The 5,674-nt window shown below is 41.9% G+C and overlaps 1 pseudogene; it reads right to left on the bottom strand.

Annotated features, from left to right (window-relative positions):
* Nucleotides 1-506: 506 nt before the first annotated feature.
* Nucleotides 507-1,355, bottom strand: LOC113927769 (annotated as a pseudogene).
* Nucleotides 1,356-5,674: the final 4,319 nt, after the last annotated feature.

The following is a 5,674-nucleotide window of genomic DNA, read 5'->3' as shown; positions in this document are numbered from 1 at the left end:
TGTCACATCCATGATCTCTTAGTTCTTGTCATTGCCTCTCTATCTGCTCATCTATCTGCACTCCTCACCAGGTGAGAACTTCCAAAAAGGCAGGGACTGGGGCACCTGGGTGCCTCAGTTGGTTAAGCGTCTGCCTTCAGCTCTGGTCATGATCCTGGGGTCCTGGGATTGAGCCCTGAGTTGGGCTCTCCTCTCCCTCAGCCCTTCCCCCTGCTCATGCTCGCGCTCGCTCTCTCTCTCAAATAAAGAAATAAAATCTTAAAAAACAAACAAAAAGGCAGGGACCATGTCTGTCCTGTCTCCGCTGTGTGCCCAGCATCCAGCACAGTGTGGCACGTGCACAGCTGTGCCCCTGGCTCCATGCTGCAACTGGCCTGCAATAAAGTCTTCTTTTTTTGTGTTTTAATGGCTGTGTCGACAGCTTTCTTCTTGGTCACTTGTTTTATACTTATTAGATAAACCAAAAGAACTGTTCAGTTTGTTATATGAACATGTGTAGAGGCATATATGACTGAAATTAACCATCTAACAATAGAAAATGTCTATGTTCAGAGTGCATCAACACTTCGGGATTCTGAGCTATTTTCTAGAATGGAAAACTGACTTAGCATCTCCATCTCCAGCGGATGCATGTTGTTCCCTGTGATAATTAAGGAGTGTGATGGTCCTCCCAAGTCCATAGTACATGTTTGCCCCAAGTGCCGGCTGCAATTTTCTGGTCCTCAGTTCCAACCCTGGCTAAGCTAACACAGCATCTCCTTGGTGACTACTGGTTCTTCTCATATTCTTAGATTCTGAACAATCTCTAGAAGTTCTTGCCCTGCTTGGTTGTCATTCATATACCAAGGAGGTTCATAGGTCTTCCTTTGATGAGATTTTCCAAAGACTACTCCTTTATTTCGATGTCTAATGAGGACAGTGTGTGTGTGCTCTTCTGTCTGTTCTTCATTTTGTCAAAGAAGCTTTCTGGTCTGTGAGTGTCCAAAAAACAATAGAAATTGTCTCTACAAATTTATACATCTGTAAACTACAGCAGCCTATCGCATTTATTATGGAAGCGTTTTGAATAACTCGATAAGAGATTCCCAGTTTTGTTGCTCTCAGAATAAGAGCACTGTGTGTTGTCGCCCCAAATGGATCATCAACCACAACCGTTGATATCAGCATCCTTCAGAATATTATCTGCTTCTTGTGCCACTTCTTCTCTAGGAGCGAGAATCAATTTTCTTCCATAAAACTCTTCTAGGACTTCCTTCCCTACTAGATACACTTGAGTGCAGTGTCTTACAACTTCCAGACCCTTGGATGTTGATGTTCTTGGCATCACCCAGGCCCAAGTTGACCAGGTAATGCATTTCAAAGTCCAGGGGGAGGGAGACCACTTACTGCTGCCTTTCTGAAGAAGCAGTTACTGATCAGAGTGCTTCTTACACTGAATTTGCATCCTGCATAAAAATGAAGCAAGATATTATTAAGTGTAGTGACACTTTTTTATTTCTTTTATGACTAATTTTTTCTGAGGCGCACTGACCAAAGAAAGAAAGATGGTTTCTTAGACCTACTTTAAAGGGTGTATCTTCCCTGGACTTTTGACATTGCTTTTCAGAGCGATAATGAACCTTACTCAGGGAGAGGCTGTCTCCCGGGAGGCATATCTGTGCAGATGGAGGGAGTGGTGGTGGTGAGTGATGCCTCCTTGGCAACTGGGACTGGAGACTGGAGAGGAAAGTCTTCCCCTCTCAAGACAGGGACCACGTGCATTCACCCCCTTTTTATTTAACACCTTTCAATTCCCATCAAAGAAATGACATTAAAAATAGAAAGCCACAATTCCTTCTTCTAGCCCAATCTCTAGCCTACTTACATGACCAGTTATTTCCCAGTCTGGATATGAAAATTTCCATTATGAGAAATTCCAGGACGTTCATTCGATATGGTTTGTAGTAGTGGAATTTTGTGATCTGGACACATGGTGAAAAAGAACATTCCTGTAGCAGTTTGAGATGGAGCCTTGATGGTGCCTGGCCTCTGAAAGTGCCCTCAGGCCCAGTGTCACGGGGGCATTCTCATCCCCCATATTGCTTCCCTTGCTATTCCAAATCTGTGCTGTTAGCTGTGTTTGGATAGTCTGGAAGAGCAGGGAGAAGAAGAGATGGCAAAAGAGAATCCAGCCATCTGTTTGTAGTTAATGTCAGGAGCTCTCTTATCTGAGAACTGGAAAGTCACTGGGGGAATAATTACCACATGGACTAAAATCTCTATTAGTCCTTGAGTAAAATAATGCAAACAGGAATTTTCCAATGTTCCCCATCCAATCTTTGTGTCTTCAAAAACATCGCAACGGATATCATGGGGGGCGGGGCAAGGTTTAATCCTCCATCTCGGGGTAACTAGGTATCATAACCATGTAACATGACATTTGAAAATAGTGAAAAGTTTTGCATTTTGATTACTTTTCCCTACTCTTTTTCCCAAACACAATTCTGAATGTAGTATATATGCAAGGGGGTGGACTATTCATGTACCTTACATCCTACATGCTTTCCTTTGTGGAGGATCCAGAAGCAGTGATGTGTTTTTGAAAGCAAATGTGCGATAATACCATTTTTTTTTTTTACTTGAATAACTCACAAGGAGGGAAACTCTAGATTTGGAATCTAACCTGGCAAGATAATATGCAGATATGATTATAATTAAATCGGCAAGGTCTCCAACAGGGGGCTATCAATATAAGGTTGATGTGCAAGTGTAACTTCATATAACAAATATAATTTTAACTTGAACCATAACAAATAGTCTGACAAATGCAATTTCCTATAATAAAAAAAAGCCTTAAATTTTAGGTTATAATTTCTGGAGTTAGAAGTAGCCTATCACAAAGGCTACCTGATTTTATCCCACTTTTATTTATTTATTTATTACGTATTTATTTTTATTTTATTTTATTTAAATTCAATTAATTAACATATAGTGTATCATTAGTTTCAGAAGTAGTGTTCAGTTATTCATCAGTTGCGTATAACACCCAATGCTCATTACATCATGTGCCCTCCTTCATGTCCCTCACCCCCCACTTCTCCAGCAACCCTCAGTTTGTTTCCTATTGTTAAGAGTCTCTTAGGGTTTGTCTCCCTCTCTGATTTCATCTTATTTTATTTTCCCCTCCTTTCTCCTATGATCCTCTCTTTTGTTTCTTAAATTCCACATTTATCCCACTTTTTAAAATGAAATGGAAAAAAAACAAATAAAAAATAAAATAATAGTTACTCTTTGACTAGAGACAGAGCATGCCTAAAACTAATTTCAAAAAAGCTTCTTCCCGGGTGCCTGGGTGGCTCAGTTGGTTAAGCAACTGCCTTCGGCTCAGGTCATGATCCTGGAGTCCCAGGATCGAGTCCCGCATCGGGCTACCTGCTCAGCGAGGGGCCTACTTCTCCCTCTAACCCTCCCCGCTCTCATGTACTCTCTCTCTCTCATTCGCACTCTCTCAAAATAAATAAATAAATCTTAAAAAAAAAAAAAGCTTCTTCCCCTTGGCCAGATGTTGGTCTGTTGTAACCTGGAGTCTACCTTGATACCTACTGTCTGTATGTATGTCTGTACCTGTCCTTAAGCTGCACTGAAAGACCTCATGTACACGAAGTTCTTTTCTTGCAACACTTCCCATTAGATATCACTGTCACTTGTAACTGATTTGAACCAAGGTTGAATTACAGTCTTTTAAAATTTATAATTTATTTTTATGCCACACCTGTTACTGTAGAGTCTTCAAATGGTATGGCCCTGTGTTTAAGGTCTGTCTCTTCAATTGACTCTAAGTTCCCTGAGGGCGGTGCTAGATCTGTTTGGGCCCAAACAGCACACATAGAAGATGCACGGTCCCAGTACGTATACTGTATGTAATATATACATGTTATTAGAAGTATATGTAAATGATATTTGCATCATGTAATATAGTTTTGTCATCTTCTATTTAATAATCATCCATAGGTGGTGGGGCCTGGCTGGGAGGGGCCAGGGGCCCACCAGGGAGGTGCCTGGCTGGCTCAGTTGGTGGGGCATGTGACTTTTTTTTTTTTTTTAAGTGTTTATTTATTTATTCGACAGAGAGAGACAGTGAGACAGAGAACACACGCAGGGGGGTGGGAGAGGGAGAAGCAGGCTTCCAGCTGAGCAGGGAGCCAGATACGGGGCTCGATCCCAGGACTCTGGGATCATGACCTGAGCCGAAGGCAGCCGCTTAACGACTGAGCCACTCAGGTGCCCCGGGGTTTTTTAATTTTTTAAAAATAGGTAGTTAAGGGGTCAAAACTATATAACTCTTGTAACTCATGTAACTCTTGATTTCAGGGTTGTGAATTCAAGCCTCACATTGGGTGTAGAGCCTACTTAAAATTAAAAAAGAAATTTAAAAAAAATAATCCACTGGTGGAAATTTTGTTTGTTGGCACACTTTATTTTTGTAAATTTTTGTGCGCATTTCCGATTATTTCCTTAAACTAAATTCTTAAATTAGAGTGTTACTTTAAGAGGTGTCAGTATTTTGGAGTTTCCTAAACTTCTAGGAAAGAAGTACCAATTTATACTCCCCGCAATTATGTATGGGGGTGCCATTTTGACACGTATTTCATTCATTTTCTTTTCATTCTTTTTATCTAATTGTGGAAGGTATTTGTATGGTACAAAATGTAAAAGTACTCTCCCCTGCCCTGGCACGCTTTGAATTGCCTGGTCTTCACTTCCTGCTCAGCCCAGACAATATGGACGTTTTTCTCCGACTCCAAATACTTCTTTCCTTGGAGGACAAAAGGCTGATAGCACACCTCAGACCTAATGGTAGTTATGTTCTTCTACCACGGGCTACTCAAATCTCTGTGCCTGAAGAAACACCCATAATTGTCACTTGTGGATTTGGGGCAAGTGGCCTGGAATATGGCTCCTCCTCCGCTGTGTTTTCAGGAGGTGAGTGTGTAAGGGTCCCTGGAGAGCTCCTCTGCACCCTTTCCCCGAGAGCCTATAGACAAGGCCCCGGGAGCCACCGCAGTGCTGGAATGCTCTGGGAAAAACTGGAGGCCTTCCTCTCCAGAATAAACCACAAAACCTACTCCTCCCCATGACTTCCTGTGGAAATGAGTGGGTCTCCCCCTCACAGAACTGGTAACTATCTATGCCTTGGTTGTGTTACCAAATAACACTCTGGGATAAAGGGAGAACAATTTTGGGGGAAATCAACCACCTCTGGCTGGGTCCTCTCAGACCCACAGAACTAGACCCATCCTTTGGGACCTCAGCTCCTGGCCTGTAACCACATCTCCACTCCTGTCAAGATGGAAGCTGCTCTTTCCACATGCTTACTTACCTCATTGCTCACAGCCGAGATGAGCTCTTCCTCTGGAAATCTTTCTTCAACTCCTCACTTCTGAGAAAGGTGATCTAACAGCACTTGTCTTCCTTTTGTCACACGGTAATATTTTATTGTCTGTCTCCCCTTCACTCCCAAACTGGAAGCTCTGAGAGGAAAGAGATTATGTTTGTCTTCATCAAAGCCTAGCACAGGCTATGACATGAGTGGGCACTTCAGAAATGTTGAATGAATTGTACTTGAAAACTGAAGGACCTATTAAAGCTTTTCATAATAGTTTTAAGAAATGAAATTCATCTTTTAAAGTGTACA

Source organism: Zalophus californianus, chromosome 7 (assembly GCF_009762305.2).
Source record: "Zalophus californianus isolate mZalCal1 chromosome 7, mZalCal1.pri.v2, whole genome shotgun sequence".
Taxonomy (NCBI): Eukaryota; Metazoa; Chordata; class Mammalia; order Carnivora; family Otariidae; genus Zalophus; species Zalophus californianus.
Note: the sequence above shows the minus strand (reverse complement) of the source record. Positions and strands in the feature narration are given on the sequence as shown.